Source organism: Hemiscyllium ocellatum, chromosome 26 (assembly GCF_020745735.1).
Source record: "Hemiscyllium ocellatum isolate sHemOce1 chromosome 26, sHemOce1.pat.X.cur, whole genome shotgun sequence".
NCBI lineage: Eukaryota > Metazoa > Chordata > Chondrichthyes > Orectolobiformes > Hemiscylliidae > Hemiscyllium > Hemiscyllium ocellatum.
The window spans coordinates 12,618,109-12,643,718 of record NC_083426.1 but is presented as its reverse complement, the minus strand read 5'-3'; the positions used below and the strand labels follow the sequence as shown (position 1 = coordinate 12,643,718).

At 41.8% G+C, this 25,610-nt stretch overlaps 1 pseudogene; it reads right to left on the bottom strand.

The window, feature by feature from the left end:
- LOC132828090 (Fc receptor-like protein 5) overlaps positions 1–25,610 on the bottom strand; it is a 47,386-nt pseudogene that overhangs the window by 17,968 nt on the left and 3,808 nt on the right.

The following is a 25,610-nucleotide window of genomic DNA, read 5'->3' as shown; positions in this document are numbered from 1 at the left end:
GAGGGTGGAGAGGAGGTTACCAGGATGTTGCCTGGAATGGAGGACACTAGCTATGAAGGGAGGTTGAGTAGATTAGCATTATTTTCATTAGAAAGACGTAGGTTGATGGGTGACCTGATTGAAGTCTACAAAGTCATGAGAGGTACAGACCGGGTGGATAGCAAGAAGCTTTTACCCAGAGTGGGAGACTCAGTTACTAGGGGCTCATGAGTTCAAGGTGAGAAGGGAAAAGTTTGAGGGAGAATTGTGTGGAAAGTCCTTCACATAGAGGGTGGTGCATGCTGGAATGCGTTGCCAGCGGAGGTGGTAGAGGTGGGCATGATAGTGTCATTTAAGATGTATCTAGACAGATACATGAATGGGCAGGGAGCAAAGGGGTACACACCCTTAGAAAATAGGTGGCAGGTTTAGGTAGAGGATGTGGATCAGTGCAGGCTTGGAGGGCTGAAGGGCCTGTTCCTGTGCTGTAATTTTCTTTGTTCCTTGTTCTTCTTTGACAAAGTCATAGATAGAGCCATAGAATCATACAGCATAGAAACAGACCTTCAGTCCAACTCGTGCACACTGACCAGACATCCCGAGTTGCATTTGCCAGCATTTGGCCCATATCGCTCTAAACCCTTCCTATTTATATATCCATCCAGATGCCTTTTAAATGTGATCATTGTACCCACCTCCACTACTTCCTCTGACAGTGTTCTGTACCTGCACTGCCCTCTGCATGAAAAAGTTGCCCCTTAGATCCTTGTTAAATCTTTCCTCTTTCATCTTAAACCTATGTCCTTCAGTTTTGGACTCCCCCACCCAAGGGAATAGACTGTGGCTATTCACGTATCCATGGCCCTCACAACTTTATAATCCTCTGTAAGGTCATCCCTAGCCTCCAAAGCTTCAAGGAAAAAAGCCCCAGCCTATTCAACTCTCCATCTAACTTAAACCCTCCAGTCTCAGCAACATTCTTTACTGCATCCACTCACGTTTAACAAATCCTTCCTGTCGACATACTATGGCAACGTCAACATCTGAGGGATCTATTTCGAACATCTTGTCACCATCACTCACACTCACCTAATGTCTTGTACCAGCCAAAAGGACGCATCAAATACCATCATGTGAACAGACCTCCTCAAAACAATATTCCATTCTGCCTTGATAATATATTTTTGTTTCTTTGATAGAAATGTATATGATTGCAACATTTAAAAGGCATCTGATGAGTATATGAATAGGAAGGGTTTAGAGGGATATGGGCCCAATGCTGGTAAATAGGACTAGGTCAGATTGGGATGTCTGGTCAGCACAGACGAGTTGGACCAAAGGATCTGCCTCTGAGCTGTATGAGTCTATGACTCTGCACTGTAAGGTACCTGGTATCTCCTACACCACATTGAGAATACCATCAAGAAGAAGGTCTCCTCACTGCAAATTTGACCAAAGTTGACCAGGTGTTCCTCCCAAGTGACACCAAGGTTGAGCAGATTTATTAACACACAGAGAAACAACATTTCCCTCAGTACCACACCGGGGTGGAAAAGGACAAGGTCAATGTGACATTCACAGTCTTCATGAAATCCAATCAAGGTAGTAGTGAAGTAATTGTGATGAATAATGGATCTGAGGGCCAGCAACCTGCAGCTGTTTTCCTCTTGTTCTTGTTTCCAACACAAATATCACAATTTGTTGAGAAGCTAATGCCACAGCCTGATGTCAATCCAGCCCCATTTCCATTCTGAGAGTTATGTCGTGAAATAGTAAATGATTTTCACCCCAAATAACAAAACAGTTTTCAAGAGGATTTAATCTATCACATGGAAGTCATCAAACAATAGCGTTGAGATAGTCGTACCTTATACCAAGTTGAGACGTGATGCTTAAATTTGTAGTTGTCGATGATACTGTTGAAATTTTATAACAGTCATCAGCTCCTATTGAAACAAAGGAATAACAATCAGATTAACCTTTTTTTATCACAGTTAACCAAAAGAGCAACATTGTCAGATTGGAAGAAACGCCTGTCTGATATAATGGATTTGGAAAGTATAATCTCAGTGTAATGTCCACCCCCTCACCAGCCGGGTGTTCCCACTGTGACCTGTCAGTGACCCATCTTTCACGATCGCTTCTAATTGTTCCCCATATGTCACAGATGGGAGCACAGCATTACCTACTGAGCCTGTTAAAGGAATCCAATTTCAACATCCCCTTTGTGTCCTGTGCAAACATATAATTCCAGCCAGAGAACTGGCCCTTCTCATCACTCGAGGAGGTGATGACCAAGTGGTGTTATTGCTAGACTATTAATTCAGAGAGGCGAAAGTGAGTAGAACAGATGCTGGAGATCAGAGTCAGGATTAGAGTGGTGCTGGAAAAGCACAGAACGTTAGGCAGCATCATTGATGGTGGGCTTTTGCTCAAAACGTCGATTTTCTTGCTCCTCAGATGCTGCCTGACCTGCTGTACTTTTCCAGTACACCACTCTAATCTTGACTATTAATTCAGAGACCCAGCAATGCTCTGGGGAGCTGTGTTGATCCCTGCCTTGCAGATAGTGGAATTCCAGTGTCATCAAACAAAAGAAACTGGAATTAAGAGTCTGATCGTGACCACAAATCTGTTGTCGATTGTCAGGAAACAACCATCGGGTTCTGATGTCCTTGAGGGAAAGGAACTGCCATCCTTACCTGATATGACCTACATGTGACTCCAGACCCACAGCAATGTGGCTGACTCTGAACAATTCAGAATGGGAAATAAATGTTGGCCTAGTCAGTGATGCCTATATCCAGTGAATGAATAAAACATTCACCAGAAAAAGTATTTCTGGAGACCTAATAACTTTGATTCTGGCCATGATGGAAAAGGAGCTTCAGCTGCACACTGTATGTGGAGGGAAATATTAGACCAGGAATTTCTGCCATCAGTGTCAGTGAACAAATAACCAATATTCATTCAATATTCCCCTGTTCAGATCGAATTGCTAGACTCCAAGATTCCCCACATCCATTGAACCTGCAGGTAAGTCCCTCAGATGTGATTCAGGTCATTCATTTAATTCAAAATCTCACAATAAATTGTGCTGATCCTGCATCTTTCACAACCTCAGCACATCTTTAAATACTACACCACCCACAAAGTTCTTCCCTTTATTGTAATCCTGGTTGTGACGTGGGGAAACAGAAGCTAATTTGCATACATGAGAAATTCCCAGAAAAGTTATCACCAGATAATCTGCTCTCCATCATCTTAACTGAGGGGTGAAGTTGATGAAATACTGAGTGAAGTTTCCTGTTCTTCCTTGAATTGTATCAGCTGAAGGATGTCATGGTCAGTAGCATAACATCCCAACAGTCCCTCCAGCAATAGAGCACTGTTCCAGGGTCAGACAACATGGAATTTAATCTGTGAAGGGTAATTTGAATTCACAACCCACTGATATCAGAAATCAAGTTGTACAAATGTAGGTTATGGGTAAATTTTTGTTTACTTGCTGCTGACACTGATCTTCTCTGAAGCTAAAGCATGTGTCCATTGTCAATAACTGGAGTAAGTAAGGATATATATACGGCTGCTCAGGAAAAATGCACTTCTCTTTTAGTCTGATTATTCTAATGTTCCTCACTGAAAGCAACAGTGATGAAACAGTTCCTGCTGTTTAAACTGTTACATTCAATGATGGTAAAGGCATCCTTAACTCAGAACCAAGTCTTTACCCATTTTGATTCTGCTACAGTCAGTTTCTCGTCAGTTTCAGATTTTCAGTAACTACAGTTCTTTGATGTTATTAATATCCTTTCACTTCCCTTTTAAACATTATTATTAACTCGGTTTCTAACACATATTCCAGCCGGCAATCCATGTTGCAAAGAATATTTATATCTGGGCCAGGGTTTGAGCATAAAATTGAATGCTCTCACTCCAGTGCATTGGTGAAGGAATGCTGCAGGGTTGGCAGTGCTACCTTTTTGGTAAGATGTTAAACTGAAACTCCATCTGCCAACTCTGATCAATGTCAATGATCCAGGGCACTATCTTGAAGAAGAATAGTACAGTTACTCCAGTATCTGGATAATATTTATCCCCCAATTAAAGATGTCATCTCGTGATTTTCACATTACTGTTTGTGGGAGTTGTCTCTGGACAGATTGATTGCTGCACTTCCTGTATTGCAGGAGTGAGGAGACTTCAACAAGCAATGGCTGTAAATGCTTTAGATGTCCAGAGATTGTGCTCAGTCACTTCCATTTTAGATAAACTCTTTAACATTCTCTCCTGACATCCATCCTAAATGAGAATGCAGGAGCTGGAAGTCACAATAGCTATTTCAGCTGTTGAAGACTCATCAATTTGATGATATTTTATTTTTCTGGGATTAGTGGAATTTCTGCAAAGTTTATCCATGTTTTTGGGACATTGTATAATCTTATCCTTATTCAACTAAATTGTCTTGTTCCGATCTATTGAAAACCAGATGGAGTAAATTTGGCCAGTTCCAATTTTTTAGACTGACTGCATGAATATAATCAGCAACTAATTCGTGAGAAATTTATATTTTGACAATTATATTGTTTGTTTACAGTGTAACTTACCACTGTTGCTGATTTGTGCCACATAACTGCAGTTCTCCCCTGGTCTGTGTGTGACTGACACATTAACAATTTCACTGGATTTTTCTCCTTGAGTATTTGAGGCTGTGCAGTAATATTGATGATGTTGATGTGTGAAGGATTGACAATGTAGATCCAGTTTACTGGTGTTAGAGATCTTTGAAGCTTCAGATGGGGTCCTTTCATACCATGTGTAGTGAATGGGGAGGGATCCCTGGACAGATTCACAGGAGATTGACACCGAGCTCCCAAAACATGACGCATTTGGTGGAGATGATAAAAATCGAAGTTCAGGAAGAGACACAGGGTCTGGGGAAAAGAAGTAGATATTCAGATACCACATGAACAGCATTCAAGTACTTTCTTCTTTCTAACATTTCTAAACTTCTATATCTAATCCAGGGCTTGTATGTTGGAATATCCTCAACATATCTCCCTCGCCACACCTCTCCGGACTCCAGGTAAAGTGATTTCCCATGTCTACTATTACAGGTGGTTCCCCTATAATGCTATAGTTGTGTTCCAGTGAAACCTCGCTGAATATAAATAATGGGGCCTACGGGAAAAGTGGGGTTAGGGCAGACAGGCAAAAAATATCACTCAAGAGTGCTCAAATATCACCCAAAAGTCTAACGCAAAGTATAGCACAGCCTGAATGAAGGTGGAAATCATATTTATCAATGAGACAAAAGTAAATTTAACACAGTACATTTAAAAATGTCTGAAAGCTGCTCTCTGTGCAGTCCCTCTCACGGAAAGCTGCTCTGTCAGCAGCTGATATCAGCACATGTGCAGGACAGTGCGGAGACTTTGGTGCGGACATCGCTGTATGTGCAGAACGAAGCATGCAAACCCATCCCTGCTGGAAATGTGCGAGTAACAAAGGAGGTAAACGTTCTTGAAAATACCATTCCCTAATTCTTCAACAACGTTCTCGTCAAATCGCACAGCCGAAGAGTACGTTATCCCAGAACTAACTGTATATCAGAACTTAGGAGAACTCTAAATCAGGACAAATGCAATGATGATGGTCATGTGTCAACATGGAAATCAGAGCCAATATTTTCTCTCAGGAGCAGATCAAAGACTGTAACTGGTTCAGTGTCTGATTTACAAATGGAAAGCTGTCGGACAGAAACTTACAAAAAATGAAATAAAATAAGGCAATAAATTGGCAGATATTTGTTACAAGCTTTCTGGCCTTAAACATAGAGTTTAAATTTGCTTTGTCTGGCTTCACTGTGACTGAAAAGGATATTTTAACTAAAAAATTCATAAGGAGGTGGCAGTTTGTGTTTCTAGGATTCTGAAATCTAGAAATGCTGGGTAAATGGATGTTGTGTCAGATTTACTGTCTACTTCAATGTCCCCAGAGCCAATGACTTTAAGCTATAAGTCAGTTGGGTCTCCTGTTTCTACTGACTAAAATCCCATTCAACATTCGTCAGCCTGTTCTGTCGGAGTGAATGGGTGTGGAGTTACATTTCTCCTTTATCTCTGCGTCAAGTGAATACTCGAAACATATTGGTGACCAGACGCATCCTTAGCACAGTTCCTGGGAGAAGCTAACTAGAGTCTCTTTGTGGGCTACAAGTTCTGCATATGTTCACCAGAGAGCGAGTAGTGTTTCAGTGATTGTCTTCATGTTAGCTGAAGCAGTAATGCATACTTAATCTAAGTTGATCCTGATTGACTCACAAGAGGCAGTTGTGTATCTTAGATGTAATGCAATGAGCTATTCCTTGATGTGTAATAATCCAATCTGCTGTTTGATCAAATCAATCTGATATTCTACTGAAGACAGTATGAGGCTATTCTTCCCGAGTGATATCAATGGGCTTGAATAATATCAGCAAAAAGGTTGGTGGCGGAAAATCTCCTTCAAATGTCTCTGAATGACCTATTACAGCACATCCCAGAGCCCCATCCCTCTCTCTCTGCACTGACAGCATGTCCCAGACTGGAACCTGGTTCTTCCCCTTCAGGGAACTTGCTCAGGTCCAAGTGGTGCCCACTGCTGCTGAGGGACCAAAAGTCACATCCCCATTCACTTCCCTCTGTACTCAGTGTTAAATGACTGCAGGCAGCCATTGGGAATGGAGGTGTAAACTCTCACAATGTTTTAGCTGGTGGGAGGGACAAGGAGGATAAGAACGACAGCACTCCATTTCATCAAATTTGATGTTTTTAGATCAGTCATCTTGGCCACAAGGTTCCAATTCTTTTTGCAAAGCATTGAGTTACCCGCCCCACAAATGCAAAACCCTTTCACTGTCACGGGGCATCAGGGTACTGGAACTGTCATGTTCTCTCACAGATAAAACATCAATCTTACATCTCAATGGGGAATAATCAATGATATCACTGAGAAATGTACCGTCAGATATATGCAGCTCTATAGCAGACACTGAAATGAGGCCGGATTGATCAATACCACAGCTGTACCATCCTGCATCTTCTGAGCGAAGATCCTCCATCGTAACAGAAAATTTATTTTGTGTCGTGTTATCTGTGATCGACATCCTTCCTCGTTGTCCATGATGTTCACTTGATTTTACTAAAACAGAGCACTGGCGCATCCAAACTTTCACAGACCATTGTGACCATTGGTCATAGTGACAGTCTATTGTGATCGCTCTTCCCAAAACTCCTGTTACTTTACTTTTCACCGGCACTACACCTGAACCTGAAAAGACAATGAATTCATCAAACAGAAAATAGCTTCTCAACACATTCAGATACTTTTAATATGAGTTACCACTGAGTACAGGGGAATCCTTCCACCGCATCTACTCAGGCAGTTTGTGGTGAAATCCATCTAATTGTGTTAGGGAGACCAGCATTGCCTGAGAAATGTAACATCCAATGTGCACTCATTTGCAAAGCTTTTCCACCGCATCATTCAATTCTGCCCAGCAACAGGGTTTGTATCAAATAGCCTCAAGATGGGGTGTTTTGTAGTATTTCAGTTGATCACTCAGCAGAGTTTGAGGGTCACTGAAGAGGAGTTCAAAAAATTACAGATAGGGACTAAATTTTGAAAGAGACAGAGAGTAGACTCCTTCTACAAAGCACTGTTATTAGTAACGTAGTCTTGCAGACAATGCAACAGAATTGCTTGGGTTCCGCAGAGGGGACTATGAGGGAAGTTCAAGGGCAGTTGTGTATGGCTAGGCTGTGTTGGATATGGCCATCAGTGATCTGGAGTCACTGTGATGGACCCAGTAGGCTGAGACCTTCATGGATAACACATGCAATGGTGTCACTACACTGTCGGTGGAGGGGGCACTGACAGAAAGGGAATGGAGATCACTCAGACAGAGTGAAAACACTGGGCAGGGAGTGCAGGAACACACTGAGGCTGTCTCCCTTTCTCATAGATTTTCCCTTTTCCATGCAGCTGGGGGAGATGTGTTCTCAGGTGAATGCAGCGAAAGCCACATCCATGGCACCAGGAGTGGCTCAGCTGCCTGATTGTGGGGAGAGAGGGATTTAGACTCTTGACGCCTTGGTCCAATTCTGGTGAAGATGGAATCTGTACAAGGTGGACAGGTCATGAACTAGAAGAATCAGGACCAATACTCTCCAAGGGGCATTTGCTACTTTTGTGGGGAGACGGTAAACGAGGGTGGCAGGGTGTCATGATCATGGAATGAATCATAAAATCCCTACAGTGTAGAAACAGGCCATTTGGCCCAAAACGTCCATACTGACCATCCAAAGTGCAACCCACCTAGAACCATTCCCCTACCCCTATGACTCTACATTCGCCCTAACTAATCCACTCAACATACACATCCTTGAACACTTTGGGCTGTTTAACATGATAGTTCACCTAACCCGCACATCTTTGGATTGTGGGAAGAAACCCGGACACCCTGATGAAACCCATGCAGACACAGGGAGAATGTACAAACTCCAACACAGTCAGTTCCCTGAATCTGGAATCACACCTGGGTCTCTGGTTCTGTGAGGCAGCAGATCTAACCACTGAACCACCATGACTCCCACTTTCTATTTTTAAAGTATTTTCAACAAGTGCAGCTGTACTTCATTTAATCACTTATAAATTGAACTTTACTTTCAATATTTATTTCTAAAGACAACTGATCAAGCCAAAATTACTGCATATGTGAATTCAGAGGATATGTGGAGAGAGATGCTAAAAATTTGTGCAAAACAGTGTGTCACATAAACTTCAAAAGGATTGACATAAAGGAAGAAACACACAACAAGGCAAATGTGTTCAGTTGGCGTGGTATGGGTTGGAAGACCGTTGTTCTGGTCTTTTATTTCAGCAATGTTGAACATTTTAATTTTCCATTTTCTGAGAGTTTGTAACTAAAGCAGCTGTACCTAGATACCTTTGTACCGAAGATGTCACTGTAAGTGGTGACATATAACCTTTTCGCTGCACTCATTGTGTGTATGTAAATATAAAGCTAATTCATTCCATAAGCTAATCCACTCACTCATTCATTCATTCATTCCTTAGAATTATCTCAGGCTATGATCATGGTGGGAGAAGTGTCAGCAATCTGGCTGAGTGATCATTTTCTTGGTTTTCCCCTTTCAGTTATACACATAGGCAGGAGTTAAAAGTGAAATTCAATCCTGCTCTCTGTCTGTGTCAGTGGTCAGATCTCCTGATCTGTGGATAGTGTGATGTGAAGGTCACAGTTTGGTGAACAGCCATTAAATATCCCTGCATTGTGGGAAAAGAATGAGGTTACACTCTTTCTTATTTTGTGTAAGGTTTGTGAAGGTTTGTAGCTCAGATTGAGGTTTAGGGTGTTGGTTTGCTCGCTGAGCTGTAGGTTTGATATCCAGACGTTTCATTACCTGGCTAAGTAACATCATCAGTGGCGACCTCCAAGAGAAGCGAAGCTGTTTTCCCCTGCTTTCTATTTATATCTTTCTCCTGGATGGGGTTCCTGGGGTTTGTGGTGATGCCATTTCCTGTTCGTTTTCTACAAAATTCCATGCAAGCACTGCCACAAACACTACGTAGGACAAACAGGAAGAAAGTTAGCCACCAGGATACACAAACACCAACTAGCCACAAAAAGACACGACCCTCTCTCCCTTGTAGCCATACACTCAGAGGCAAAAAAACCCACCATTTCGATTGGGACAACACATCTATCCTGGGACAGGCTAAGTAAAGACATACCAGACAATTCCTAGAGGCCTGGCACTCCAGCCACAACGCCATAAACAAACACATAGATCTAGATACCATCTATCAACCCCTCAGAAAATGAACAGGAAATGACATCACCACAAACCTCAGGAACCACAAACATATAAATAGAAAGCAGGAGACAACAGCTTCGCGTCACTTGGAGATCGCCACTGATGATGTTATCACCAGGTAATGAAACGTCTGGATATCAAGCCTACAGCTCAGTGAGCAAATCTTCACCCTAAACTCTTTCTTATTCCGAGTGCTGCCAGCCAGCATTTGTCAAAACAAACCTGACAAATGAATTTCAATTAATCTGCTCAACACCAAGAATCTCAATCAACTGCACAGCGCTCCAACTAACACCCACTGTCATGGCTGTAATGTTTTACTATCCACTCTTTATGAACAACTCAGAGTCTCAGCCTCTTTAATTAACTGTTATTATTTTCTTTAGACTCACTTCATACTCTCAATGTCTGTATATGTGTGTTATATTATTAATATTTTATTTGTTTAGTGAAGAACAAACTCACTCAGTGTTAACTCAAGAAAGCCCAGTTAAATTGACTCCTCTTCCAATATAAACACATTTAGTCTTGGAGAAAGGTAACCACAAAATAGAGAATACATTATATTCTATTAGTGCACAGATGAAATAAAAACAAACAAACTGCACTTCTTGAACAGAAAGTATTATTTACCTCGGTTCCCAATCTGTGCCACAAAACTGCAGTTCCTCTCTGATCTGTGGACAATTGTCACTTTCACCGTTTCACTGTATTGTTCTCCCTGAGTGTTTGAGGCTATGCAGTAATATTGATTATATTGTTGTTTGAATAATTGACAATGTAGATCCAGTATATTGTTCTCAGAAATCGTTGAACCTACAGATCGGGTCCTTTCGTACCATGTGTACCGAATGGGAAAGGATCCCTGGACAGACTCACAGGAAACAGAAACTAGGTTCTCAAAACACCAGATATTTGGTGTTAAAAATCGAATTACAGGGACAGACACAGGTTCTGTGGGAAAGAAACAAATGATCAGATACTCACTGAGGATCCAAAAATCAAATAACTCTGTAAATTTCAACATTTCTATCTTTTCATCCAAGTATTTTCATGTTGTAATCTCCACAGAGCCATGCCATTAACAACTTAATATTGCATTAATTGAAAGATTAACAGACTGTAATTGATCCTCCAGAACACTTCAGAATATATTTAAGTGATCACTTGAAGTGCCAGACCATACAAGGCTCTAGGCAAAGTACTGGAACATGGGATCACGGTAGATAGATGCTTGTTGACCAGCACGGACATGATGGGACAAAGGTTCTCTGCATCACGGTATTGTTCGACGAGGGAAGTAGACAGAGGGTGGGGAATTATAGACCAGCGTGCTTAGCCCATGTAATGGGGAAGATGCTTGAGTCTATTATCAAGGAAGGAATAGCAAGGCATCTCAAAATAAATTGTCCCATGGGTTCATGAAGGTCAGGTCGTGCTTCACAAATCTTTTGGAATTCTATGAAGACATTTCAATCAAGGTAGACAATGGGGACCCAGTGAATGTGGTGTACCTAGATTTCTAAAAGGCCATTGACAAAGTGCTGCACATGAGGCTGCTGAATAAGATAAGGATGCCTGGTGTTCGGGGTAGAGTATTAGTTTGTATCAAGGATTGGTTGACTGACAGGAAGCAAAGAGTGGGGATAATGAGTGCTATGCTGGCTGGCAACCAGTGACTAGTGGTGTGCCTCAAGGACCACAATTATTTCCAATTTATGTAGATGATGAGGAGTTGGGGACCACATGTACAGTGTCAAAATTTGCCAGTGATACGAAGATGAGTGGCAGAGCAACGTGTTCAGAGGACTGTGAAACTTTGCAGAGGAACTTGATACATTGAATCAGTGGGCAAAAATCTGGCTGATGGAATACACTGTTAGCCAATGTGAAGTCATACAATTTGGTAGGAAAAATAGATTATTACATGAAGCCAGAGGGTTGTTAGTCTATGGAATTTCTTGCCCAGGGAAGTAGTTGACGCTACGTCAGTAATTCCTTTTATAGCTAAGGTAGATACTTTTTGAAACATAAAGGAATTAAGGGATATGGTGAAAATGTGGGTAAGTGGAGCTGAGTCCACAAAAAGACTAGCCATTATCTTATTGAGGGGCGGAGTAGGCTCGAAGGGCCAAACGGCCTCTTTCTGCACTTTGTTCTTATGCTGTTGTTCTTAAAATTAGGAAAATTAAGAAAGAGAGGGGCACAAATTGGCTGAGCTGGATTGGAAGAAAGTGAGGACATGCTGATGTTGGAGATCAGAGTGGAAGAGTGTGGTGCTGGAAAAACACAGCTGGTCAGGCAGCATCCAATGAGCAGGAGAAGTGATGTTTCGGGCATTATTCCTGATGAAGGGCTTATTGCTGAAATGTTGATTCTTCTGCCCCTCGGATGCTGCCTGACCGGCTGTGCTTTTCCAGCACCACACTCTCGACTCTGCGCTGGATTACAGAAGCACATTAAAAGGCAGGATAGGAGATAGTCAATGGAGACTTATTTCATGGCATATAGCAACAAAATATTCCACTCAAGAAAGATAAATCAACCGTGACAGATAAAAGAAAGTCAAGGATTTAAAAGATTAAAACAATAGGCCTAAAAGGTGGCCAAAACCATCAGAAATCAGAGGATTGGAAGTTTTTTAAGCAAGGAGGACCTTGAAACTGCAAAGGAAAAAAGAGAATACAAATGCAATCGAACAAAGAAGACATAAAGTTGAAAGCTTCTGCAGCTGTGAAAAACAACTTTTAGCAAAGAGTCCATTAAAAGCAGAGTTAGGAGAGTTAGGAGAATGGGTGACATGTTGGCACAATAGTTAGTACTGCTGCCTCACAGGGACCTGGGTTCGATCCCAGACTTGGGCAACCGTCTGGGTGGAGTTTACACAGTCTCCTTGTGTCTGTGTGTATTTTCTCTGGGTGCTCTGGTTTCTCACACAAATCTAAGATGTGCAGTTTAGATGAATTGGCCATGCTAAATTGCCCATAGTGTTCAGGGACATGTAGGTTAGGGGTATTAATCAAGTAATAGCCACAGGGGAATGGGTCTGGGTGGGTTACTCTTCACATGGTCAATGCAGACCTGTTGGGCCAAAGGGCCTGTTTTCACACTGAAGGGATTCGACTCTATTCTATTAATTTAACAGACCAAATGGAGAAATGGCAGAGCAGATAAATGAGTAATTTGTGACAGTTTTGGTTAGGAAAATACAAAAAATCCAGTTGATTTACAAATCCAACTGACAAGTGAGAATGATGGGGTGAAGGACATTAGTATTGGTAAGAAGGATATACTGGAGAAATTAATGAAAGTTGGAAAATCCCCAAGAACTGATAGTCTGCATTCCAAAGTGTCAATAATGTGTTCATAGAGATAGATGATGTATTGGAGAAAGGAGAAAAATAGGATTTACTGATCCATCAGTTGTGAGGAAAATGCTAGACTGTATCAAAAAAGATAATAATAAATGGACACTTGGATAAAAATGAATTAATTCTGTGTAGTCAGTGTGTATTGGTGAATGGAAAATTATGTTTTACGAACTGTTGGAACTTTTTGAGAAGGTTACTAACAAAACTGATGAAGCTAAGTTAATGGATAGAGAGCATTTGAAATTTGAGAAGGCCTTTCAGATGAACCGGAGAGGAGATTTGTTTGCAAAGTTGAAGCACAAGGTATAGGACATAATGTACTGACATGGATTGATGATTGGTGAACAGATAGAAAATAGAGAGTAGGAATAAATTGAGCTTTCTCACATTGGCAGGCTGTGACTAATGGGATTCCACAAGGATCAGCTTTTCTCAATGTATATCAATGATTTGGATGTGGAACAAAATGTAATATTCCCAACTTTGCAGATGATACAAGCAAAGAAGGATTATGTGCTGTTAGGAAGATGCAAAACTTCTTCAGGAGGATTTGGATATGCTTAATGATTGAGCAGGATTTTGGTCAATGGTCTATGATGTGGAGAAATGTGAGGTTATCCACTTTGGTAGGAAGAGCTGATGTGCAGTGTAGTTTTCAAATGGTGAGATGTTGGAAAGTACAGATTTGCAAAGTCACTTGGATGCCCTTGTCTATCTGATACTGACGGCTAACTTGCAGGTGCAGCAAGTTATTTGGAAGGCTAATGGAATATTAACATTTAATACAAGAGGATTTGAGAATTCTTGCTTCAGATGTTGTGTAGGATCTTGGTTAGACCACACCTGAAGTATTGTTTGCAGTTTTGATCACCTGATCTCAGAAAAGATAATACTGCCAGAGATGGAGTGTATCATAGGTTCACCAGATTTTAAGTTGTACATTTAAAGTAGAAGGTGATACATTTTTAATGATTAATGGGAGGAAAAATTAATGGTATTGAAGTGTTCGATCAGCCATGATCGCAGCAAAGTGTGGGGCAGGATCAATAGGATGAATGGCCTCCTCCTGTTCCTATGTTCCCCCCAGCAAGTATCAGCATTTCTGGGGCACCTTGAGATATTGGAGTGTTCATGGTTTCTCCCAGACAAAACATTGATCAGACATTTCATTAGAGATTACTAACAGAAATCAATGAGAAATGTACCATCAGATACTTCAACCTTCACAGCACGTAATTCATCAATAACTTGTCTATCAATACCACAGCTGTACCATCCTGCATCTTTGATGCGAAGATCCTCCATGGTCACAACAAATACTCCTTGTGCTGTGTAATCTTTGATTGACATTCTTCCTTGCTGTCCACCTGGATCAGTTGTTCTCACCAAATATGAGCAACGGGCAGACCGACCAAGACACCAGTATTTCATGTTGGACTTGAACCATGTGTCATATCTACAATTTATTGTGATCGATCTTCCCACAGTTCCAGTTACTTTTTCGTTTGTCCACAAATTTGATGAAGCTGGGGAGAAATTTTCAACTTTTCAGGAATTGGAAGAAAAAATAAGTTCTTAATACAAATAAATATCACTTAATACGTTATATCTCTGTACAAACTGCACTATATCTGTGACGTATATGTTAGGAAGTATAATCTGAAACGATAATGCAGAAGTGGGACCTTCAGCCCTTGAAGCCTGCTCTGCCATTGAGAAGGTCCTGGCTGATCTGGCTGTGTTCTGAACTTCCCTTTCCCATTTATTCCTGATCGCCTTTGATTCCTGTAACTATATGGGCTGTAATCCTTTCGATTACTTAGAAATAAAATTGGGACAAAAATTTATGGTTACTTCTGTGGAGTTTAATTTTCTGACCATGCAATTTAAAAATCATTCATGCGCCTGCGTAGACATTATCATAGTGGATCGTTTATCAAGACACGTTTGAAAAAACACAATTTGTGTAATTCAAATGAATTATGTTTCAAAAAGGTTGTCATTAAACTCAATGTATGTTATTATTGTTACTATTAAAAGAACATAAAACTAAGGTTTTTTAAAATTATTTTTGATATGAAATGATAATGGCTCTGAATGATATATTTGCAATCTTCTTCATGGGGAGGTGTGATGAAAGGTTTCTGTACATATATAGATGTAAATATTATGTATATGTATCATTTTTAACTGATTTCAAACTGTTGGCATTTGGGTGTTGGTCACTCTTGTGACATAGTTATTGACAGGGTTATAAAAGACAACGTCAGAGTGACCTTTCCAGAATAATGATCTAATCCACACCTATCAGAGAGCAGAGAGGAAACTGCATACCTTCTGGAGTGTTCATAGATTATTGCTGATGTTGTGGAGTTTACGACAGGGTGAATAAATAGTGAATGGCTCTTGCTAGCTTTCAATTCAAATAATTATTGACTTACTTTACCTCAGAAAAATACAGTAAGCTAAACCTTTTGAGACAGGATTTGGTGGAGACCTGTTGGGGATCAGAAGCAAGTATATTTTCTCAACTTAATTGCATAAATACAATTACTCTAATGTCAAGACTTAATTTGAGAAATTTCCAAATCAAGGGTACCTCAAACTTTGTTTTGTCTGACCCCTATGAGAGCAGGAGTGTGCTGGTTAATCAAATATTCGAGTTGATCCATATAATCAATGTAAAAACACACACTAAGAAATCAAAATGTAATGCAGGAGTGACAATACAGAAAGCTTACGGTTTTTGAGGTGTATAACTTTGTGTGGTCTATTCAGAGTGCTGTTTCATAGCAGATAGCTCAACTTACTTTCTTTTATCCTTTTTGTTCTTTTGTTTAATAAATCTCGGTTTTATTGCTTGATGAAAGAACAAGATGCATTGGCCAGCTCCCAAATTAAAGATCATCACATTTAACAAAAAGTTAAGATTGCCAGAAGACAAAAGATTTGAGATAAATCACTGAATTCCAGATTTGTGACTTGAATTCTTGATCAGAACAATTGGGGTCTCTTTGCCAATGTTTTCCACCCATGACATTTCTGCAGAACTATCTGCCTTGACGATGGAATTCGCGAGTTAATGTTTGTTTGTTTTGGGATTAACGTTTAATAAACTCTTTCAGGGCCATCCCCTTAAAATTTTCCTTTCCAGGAGGAATGCATGTGTTCTGAGTATTCTGGAATATCACTTTGACTGTCTGCAGCTGCTTCTGTACTGACCTATCTCCAGTTCCCTTCAGCTCGATCAGCTTTCAGGTCCACACAGTTGCCTTTTAAAATTGAAAATATTAGTCTTACACCCTCTCCTCTCGCTGTCAACCTGGAATAGGATCTTGGAAGCTTCACTTTTAATTTGTGATGAAAATTTATGTTAATAGTACATTGTCCGTATTCATAATGTGTCCATAAATGTCAGAGGAGAAAGTGAGGACTGCAGATGCTGGAGATCAGAGGATTCCTGAAGAAGGGCTCATGCCCAAAACATCAATTCTCCACCTCCTTGGATGCTACCTGACCTGCTCCGCATTTCCAGCAACACATTTTCAGCATAAATGTCAGAGCCAGTCATTTAATTTGGAGTGTGGTTGTATGTTTTACTGGATTGACAGTGCCTTGTATTAGCATGATCGCCCCACAGGCAGATCCATGAGTTTGCAAATCTCTTAGCGTGATGAAGAACAATTAGCAATCCCTGGGTCAAATAGTCAACTTTTATCCCTCAACCAACAATTATAAAAACACAGATTACCCAGTTAACGTCATATTTCTGTTTGTGCAATCTTGCAGGACACTCAGGAGCTGACAAACTTTCATCATTACAACAATGACAACTCGTAGGAATACTTGCCTGTAAAGTGCTTTGAGACACCCTATGGTTCGAATTGCCAATATTTGTTTTAAGCCACAACATCAAGTACATTTGAAGTTCTTCTCCAATTCATTCATCATCATGCAAACTATTAAAATAATTTGAACCCACTCGATATCTTGAGTCCAATCTGGACTACAGCAGGATTTGGAACGGGAGAAAGGAAGAGATTTGAAGTTTAACAAAGGATGTTTCAGAAATCTGGAGATTAATCAATGAGTTGGATCTCAAGGGGAGTAAACACAGGACTATTCACAAAATCACATGGGGAAGCAGTAAGAACGAAAGATAAAAGAAGTAATTCTCTGAATGGAGAGACTGTTCAGAAGAAAAGTATTGGGATTGCTAGGAATGGAGTTCTTTCTGGATAAGGACAGACTTTAGAAAATGGATGGAGCCAGACAGAGCCAAGCTTCTCTGAGAGGGACAACATACAGAAAGTATTTTGCTGGTGTTCCAAATCCCACATTCCCATTTCCCCCAGTATCCTTCGATTCTTGACTCACAAATATCTCTCCATCTTCACCAACTTCTGAGGCAGACAGTTCTCAAAAAAAAATTCTTCCCATCTCTAGATTAAAAAGGTGACCTTGAATTTTAAACCAGTGTCCCATCAGTGGACTCACCTAGGAGAGTAAACGGAGTTTTCAAGATGTACTCTCCCAAATGGCCTCTTTGACTGAAACATAGCATCCTCACTTTTATATTCAGTTTCTCTCGTATTAAAGGACAGCAATGTGTTAGCCTTCGTAATCACTTGTTGGTTCCTTCAGTCTAACTTCATGTGACTCATGCACTAGAACCCCGAGATGGCTCTGCACCTTGGATTTCTGTTTTGGTCGAACTTCAAATACAATTCAGCTGTTCCCAGGATTTTGAGTCAGCAACAGTGAAGGAACAGGGATACAGTTCCAAGGCAGGATGGTATGTGATCTTAACATCAGTTTTGGAGTTCAGAATTTTAAAATAGTTATCCATTCTTGTTGGATAAGTCAGTGAAAAGCTTTTGTTGAAATTAAATGAAAGTAAGAATCCCTTTGCAGACCTGACTTTATTCCATTATTGGTCAGAAAGCAAGTATTTCTATTCCCTTTGTTGTATATCATTTGAAAATTGTTTATACTGTGCTGCTGGATGGCAGGTTTATAATATTAGCTTTCAGTTCAGTTCAGATTCGTGATGAATTTATTTTAGTTTGCAACAATCGGAGGCTGAAATGTCTTTGGTCAGTTCTGCTGTATCATCGCTGGGTTGAGAAGGAATTATGTTTTCGAGCCTCGAATGGAGTTTTTCGGAGCAGTCACTGAATAATTTATCTCAGCAGAATGGTAGATTGTAAACATTTCAAACCAGGTGATATTGGTTAGAAATTTGTAGGGTATGAGCATGTAAACATTTAAAACTGTCAGTTTTGTGAGTATTCATGTAAGATATTCACATAGATCAGAGGAACTAAACTAGGAATAATCATTCAAGAGAGATGAAAGGACATCAGTATTTGATGTGGAGGAGTACATTTTCTGGACTTGAATTGCTGTAAATTGATAATGTTGGAAAATAGTTGAAAAATTGTTTTGCTACGTGTTGCAAGATTCTTTGAAACTGTGTATCTGGATAATTTATGTGCTTTTTAATTTCATACTTTGTGTTATAAAACTTTTGTTCTTCTGTGTCTGGGTATGAAATGCAATCAGACTGTGGTCCCTCCTATTCAGAGATGCTGTGACCCCGAGGTCATTAATTAATCCTGTCACATGGCACAATAACAAATACCAGCCTTCTGCTCAGTTCATGAATGGATTGCTGAAGAAACTATCTGAAAAGCATTCCACAAAAGCCCCATCAGACAGATTAAAATCGCTCCCAGTTATTGCCATCTCCTAATCACATGCACCCAGAAATTTCTACTTGCATTCTCCTTACATAACAGCTGCTGTTCAGGGATTTGGAAATCACTCCCACAAGTGACCTCTTTACCCAAATTATTCTTCATCCAAACTGATTCTACGTCATGATCTCTCAAACCAAGTTTATCGCTAACAATTACACCATAGTTAGGCTGGAGTCTGTCTATCACCTTAGATTTGAATTTAGAAGTGAGTTTTTGTTATGATGACAGATTTGGAAAGATCGGGTTTGTTTCTGTGGTGCATAGGAGATTGAGAGAGGATATGATTGAGATGTATAAAATTAGGGGGGAATAGTTAGGGAAGACAGGAGGAAATGTTTCCCTTTGATGGAGTGTGCATTGACTGGGAGCATATGTTTAAAGTAAAAAGTGAAGTCTGCAGATGCTGGAGATCAGAGCTGAAAATGTGTTGCTGGTTAAAGCGCAGCAAGTCAGGCAGCATCCAAGGAACAGGAAATTCGACATTTCGGGCAAAAGCCCTTCATCAGGAATCATTCCTGATGAAGGGCTTTTGCCCGAAACATCGAATTTCCTGTTCCTTGGATGCTGCCTGACCTGCTGCGCTTTAACTAGCAACACATTTTCAGTATATGTTTAAACTAAGGGGCAAGAGGTTGTCATGGTTGTCAAGAGGTTCGTCATTGTAGACTGGTTAGCAAGATTAGACATCAGGGAACACAGGAAGAACTAACCATTTGGATACAGAATTGGCTTGATGGTAGACGACAGAGAGTGGTGGTGAAGGGTTACTTTTCAGACCGGAGGTCTGTGACCAGTGGAGTGCCCCAAGGATCTACGCTGGGTCCACTGCTTTTCATCATTTATATAAATGACTTGGATGTGAATGTAGCAGGTATAGTTAGTAAGTTTGCAGATGACAACAAAATTGGATGTGGAGTGGACAGTGAAGGTTACCTCCGGGTACAATTGGAACATGATCAGTTGGGTCAATGGGCTGAAGAATGTTTTCCTCAGTGTGTTAGAGGCTGAAGAGTGACCTTATTGAAGTTTATAAAATCATGAGAGGCATGCATACGATAAATAGACAAGGTCTTTTCCCTGTGGCAGTGGAGTCCAGAACTCCAGAGCCCAGGTTTAGGCTGAGAGGGTCAAAATTTAAAAGGAACCTAAGGGTCACACCAAAGATGGTGCATGTATGGAATGAGCTGCCAAAGAAAATGGTGGGCGCTGGTACAATTACAACATTTAAAAGGCTCCTGTCCAGGTATATGAATAGGAAGAGTTCACAGGGATAAGGGCAAAGTGCTGGCAAATGGGACTGGATTAGGTTAGGATATCTAGTCGTCATGGACAAGTTGGACTGAAGGATCTGTTTCTGTTCTGTACACCTCTGTGACTCTATGACTCCATATCGGCCTTGTGTGGGCAAGAGGAGTTGAGAGAGATCAGCCATAATGTTGTTGTGATGGAGCAACCTCAAAGGGCCCAATGTGCAATTTCTTCAGTTCTGCCATGAAGAGTCTCCTGCACAAATTTCACTGAAGCCAAAGTCATAACATTAATTTGGAGAGGATGCACTTGTTTAGAGCTAAAGAATGGAAGGAAAATGATACCTTACTGATGTAGCACTGTGTATAAAATGTGTGTGATTGAGGAGCAGTGACATTGACAGAACTGCAATATTTCAACAGCAGAACAGAAACAATTACAAACTCAGGGACTGTTCCCTTAGAGGCTTCATTACCACTGCAGCCTTCAGTTTCTATTGGATAGCAAATTGCAAGCAAAAGTTCACTTTTAACAGATTAACTATGTTACTCTTGCATTTCTTATATGTTACTCACACCTGTTGTAAAAAATGAAGTAGGAACCTATGTTTGATATTCAACAAGATTAATGTGCATTAGTATAAATTGGTAAATATTTTTGAGATTGAATAGTATACACAAAGTAGGTATAAGACTTCATCCAAACGTTTCTCTTCAGTATTCTGTGCCTGTATATGTCTCTGTGTATTTAATCATCGCTGCTGAATAGGATAAAGACAAGACCTAAGTCAATACTGACATTCTGACTCACCAATTCTGGCTGTTAGTCACTGGGCAGTGAATGGTGAATAAAATCAGAATCCACATTTTCCTTGTTAGCTGCAGATATTTTTGCAACAGAAAGCACAGCTTTCTGCCAGTTTGTTTCCTTGTAGAGAATTATTACCAGAAGGGTGTTACAGATGTAGTTACTGACATCATACAGTATGCTAACAAACCTGAAATGTCTAAGAAAAGAAGCTGAAAATATAAGTGTCTAATGCTGCTGAAAAAATAAATGTGTCAATAATTCACAACTTAAGACAGTGCCTACTAACATTGGGAACACAGGACAAATGTGAGTGTGCACTCACTCAAGAAGGTGCATGCACACATTTCCAGACCTTGCACGGTATTGTGTCATGTACAGTTCCAGATCATACACTGTGTTGTGTCATGTACAGTTCCACACCCTTCACAGTGTTGTGTCATGTACAGTTCCACACCCTGAACAGTGTTGTGTCATGTACAATTCTAGATCCTGCATGGTGTTGTGTCATGTACAGTTCCACACCCTGCACAGTGTTGTGTCATGTACAGTTCTGGATCCTGCATGATGTTATGTCTTGTACAGTTCCAGTCCCTGCACGGTGTCATGTACAGTTCCAGACCCTGCACAGTGTTGTGTCATGTACAGTTCCTGACCCTGCACAGTGTTGTGTCATGTACAGTTCCAGACCCTGCACACTGTTGTGTCATTTACAGTTCCAGACCCTGCACGATGTTGTATCATGTCCATTTCCAGTCCCTGTGGGCTGTTGTGTCATGTACAGTTCCAGACCGTGCACTGTGTTGTTTCACGTACAGTTCCAGAACCCTGCACGGTATTGTGTCTTGCACAGTTTCAGTCCCTGCACGGTGTTGTGTCATGTACAGTTTCAGTCCCTGCACGGTGTTGTGTCATCTACAGTTTCAGTCCCTGCACGGTGTTGTGTCTTATACAGTTCCAGACCATGCACAAAGCGATTAAGACTTTTACTAATGAGTCCTTACCTCACCACATGCCTGTACATCCTGTCTGTCTGAATCCCCTTTAACAACTTATCCACAAGAGATGTTCGGATGATCAATCTGAAGTTCCCAGGCATTTCCCTGTGGCCTTTCTTAAGTAATTTTGCAAGATTCGCCTCACTCCAACCTCTCGGCACCCCACCCACAGCTGTCGCTGATACGAATATCTGCGCTAGGGGCCCTACAATTTCCTCCGAAGCCTCCCAAATGTGCTTTTGAAACACACTTGATAAGACCCTGGGGATTTATCTACCGTAATGTGTTTTAAAATGTCAGGAACCTCCTCTTCTGTAATGTGTACTCTCTTTCAGACCGTTGATAGAGCCATGTAGTAATTGATTGGGAAATGTAATTACCTGAGCTTGACGAGAAGAATTAAATTAAATAGGAAACAAAGAGGAATATCAGTTACTGAAGGGTGCTCAGGAAATTTTGTAAATGAGTATTCTGAGTATTAGATTGTATATCACAACACAACGTGTAACTGATGGGACTAAGTTCGGTGTGAGTGCACACTGTGAGGAAAAAAACAAAAGATCTGCAAAAAGACTTGGACAATTACAGTGAGTGAATAACAACTTTAGAGTTACACTGGGAATTTTAATTTTGATTGTGTCAAAACAGCTTGATTATGAATGAAGGCGAGATGTCACTGTTGAACAATAATTTTGTTGCAGTGCTACATTGCAATGTTAAATTTGATGGAAGTGAAAAAGCATAATCAACTTGGTTAAAGCACAAGACTGAAAGGAAAAAGGTTTCGTAAAAAAAGAAATCTACGTCAATTGTCTACTTGTGCAACTGAGCATCACAAAACGATATTTCATTAATTGTCCTGTAAGAAAATCACAAATTCAAGATTTTGTCACTGTATGACAAGATCTTCCTTTCTGCCTTTACACGTCTACAAATATTTCAGTGTCTGTCCTGTTTAAATCAGACAGTGGACTTCAACAAACATTGATTGTCATCAGATGGTCACTCACCGGGAATGGAACAAATGAGGAGAACCAAAGTCCACATCGTTTTGTTCACAAAGATCAGCTCAGTTCTTGATGTCAGTCCCTCAGCTCTTGTTTCTCACATTGAGATAAGTGTGAACTGCAAAGTCTCCAACAATTTAATTGAGGAAGTGGATATAGGAAACCAGCTTCTGAAACCACACTCAACCAGAAGAGAACTGGTTGAGAATCAGAGAACTGACCCTGAAGGGACAGTTTCCTGTCAGTTATATTTAAAAGAAGAACGAAATGAACTTTCATTAAATGAACAAAGAATTGTGAAATCAAGGTGGTGAAGAGTTCAGATGCTGGGGACAATGGTGATCAAAGCTCATTATTTATCCTGAATTAGAATTAGAATGAGGTTTTATTGTCATGTGTGCTCAAGTACAAAAGTACAGGGGTCCAGTGAAAAGTGTACGATGTTGCCATGCACGATGCCATCTTAGGACAAAGTATATTGTTACAAACCTTAGGGACTAAAATAGATTAGTACAAAACATTGAGAAAAAAAGAAAAAATCTAAAAGTTCTACATGACAGTTCTTCATTACACATGTTAGGGAAATAAAGAGATAAAGTTAAAAGGTAGACATTACAGTCCTTCTCGAGCCTGCAGTCTCTCCACACTGGGGGATTTCCACATGTGGTTTCTCTCTCTCCCCTCACACTGAGCTGACCCCAATCAGGCAAGAAAACCGCTGACCATCATCTGTGACACGCTCCCTGCTCCAGGACCCCCATCCACTGCCCACTCCACTCTACTCCAGGCCCCACACCCACCGCCCACACCACTCTACTCCAGGCCCTACACCCACCGCCCACTCCACTTTACTCCAGGATCCCCACCCCCTACCCACCCCACTCTACTCCAGGCCCCACACCCATCACCCACTGCACACTCTGCTCTATTCCAGGCCCCCCTACCCACCGCCCACTCCGATCTATTCCAGGACCCCAACCACCACCCACTCCACTCTACTCCATGCCCCCCACCTACCGCCCACTCCACTCCACTCCAGACCCCACACCCACCACCCACTCCACTCTACTCCAGGCCCCCCACCACCGCCCACTTCACTCTACTCCAGAACCACCACCCACTGCCCACTCCACTCTACTCCCAGCCCCACACCCACCACCCACCGCCCACTCCACTTTACTCCAGGCCCCCCACCACCGCCCACTTCACTCTACTTCAGAACCGCCACCCACCGCCCACTCCACTCTACTCTCGGCCCCACACTCACCACCCACCACCCACTCCACTCTATTCAAGGACCCCCACCCACCGCCCACTCCACTCTACTCCAACCCCCACACCCTCCACCCACCGCCCAATCCACTCTACTCCAGGCCTCCTACCAACCACCCACTCCACTCTACTCCAGTGCCCACACCTACCACCCATTCCACTCTACTCCAGGCCTCCCACCCACAGCCTACTCTACTCTACTCCAGGCCCCCCAACTACCACCCACTCCACTCTACTCCAGGACCCACACCCACCAGCCACTCCACTCTACTCCAGGCCCCACACCCACCACCCACTCCACTCTACTCCAGGCCTCCCACCCACAGCCTACTCTACTCTACTCCAGGCCCCCCAACTACCACCCACTCACTCTACTCCAGGACCCACACCCACTAGCCACTCCACTCTACTCCAGGCCACACACCTACCACCCACTCCACTCTACTCCAGGACCACCACCCATGCCCACTCCACTCTACCACAGGAACCCCACCCACCACCCACTCCACTCTGCTACAGGCCCCACACCTACCGCCCACTCCACTCTACTCCAGTCCTCCCACCCACTGCCCACTCCACTCTACTCCAGGTCCCCCAACTACCACCCACTCCACTCTACTCCAGGCGTCACACCCACCACCCAGTCCACTCTACTGCAGGTCCCACACCCACCACCCTCTCCACTCTTCTCCATGACCCCCACCCACCGCCCACTCCCCTCTATTCCAGGACCCCCACTCACTGCCCACTCCACTTTACTCCAGACCTCACACCCACCGTCCACACCACTCTATTCTAGGCCCCACACCCACTACCCACTCCACTCTACTCCAGGCCGACTCCACTCCAGGCCCTAGGCTGCTGCCACACTCTGATGTTTTTACTGTCACTTATAATCCAGAAACACTGTGGAATGCCAGCTTTAATGTTGCTGTGATGCCAAGTGTGTAGGCTGACTATATCAGACAACACTGCAGGCCAGCAGTGAGCCAATCATGTTAACAAGCCCATACTGTAATCCCAGGGTGACATATCCAACATTAGACATGATGCTGCTGTTGAACAATATTGAACAGTCCCACCTGTGCACAGAAACACACTGGAAACCAGTTTCAGATTATCCACTGGGCTTGCAGTGTGATTCATTTGTGCAGGCTAGAAATTACATATATTACTACTGAGGGCTCTGTTCTTTCCAGGAAAAATGAATATGTCCGTACATCTCACCTGTTTAATTGAGGAGAGAATCATGCATTTTGCTAATCATTGCAGCCTTAACCAATCA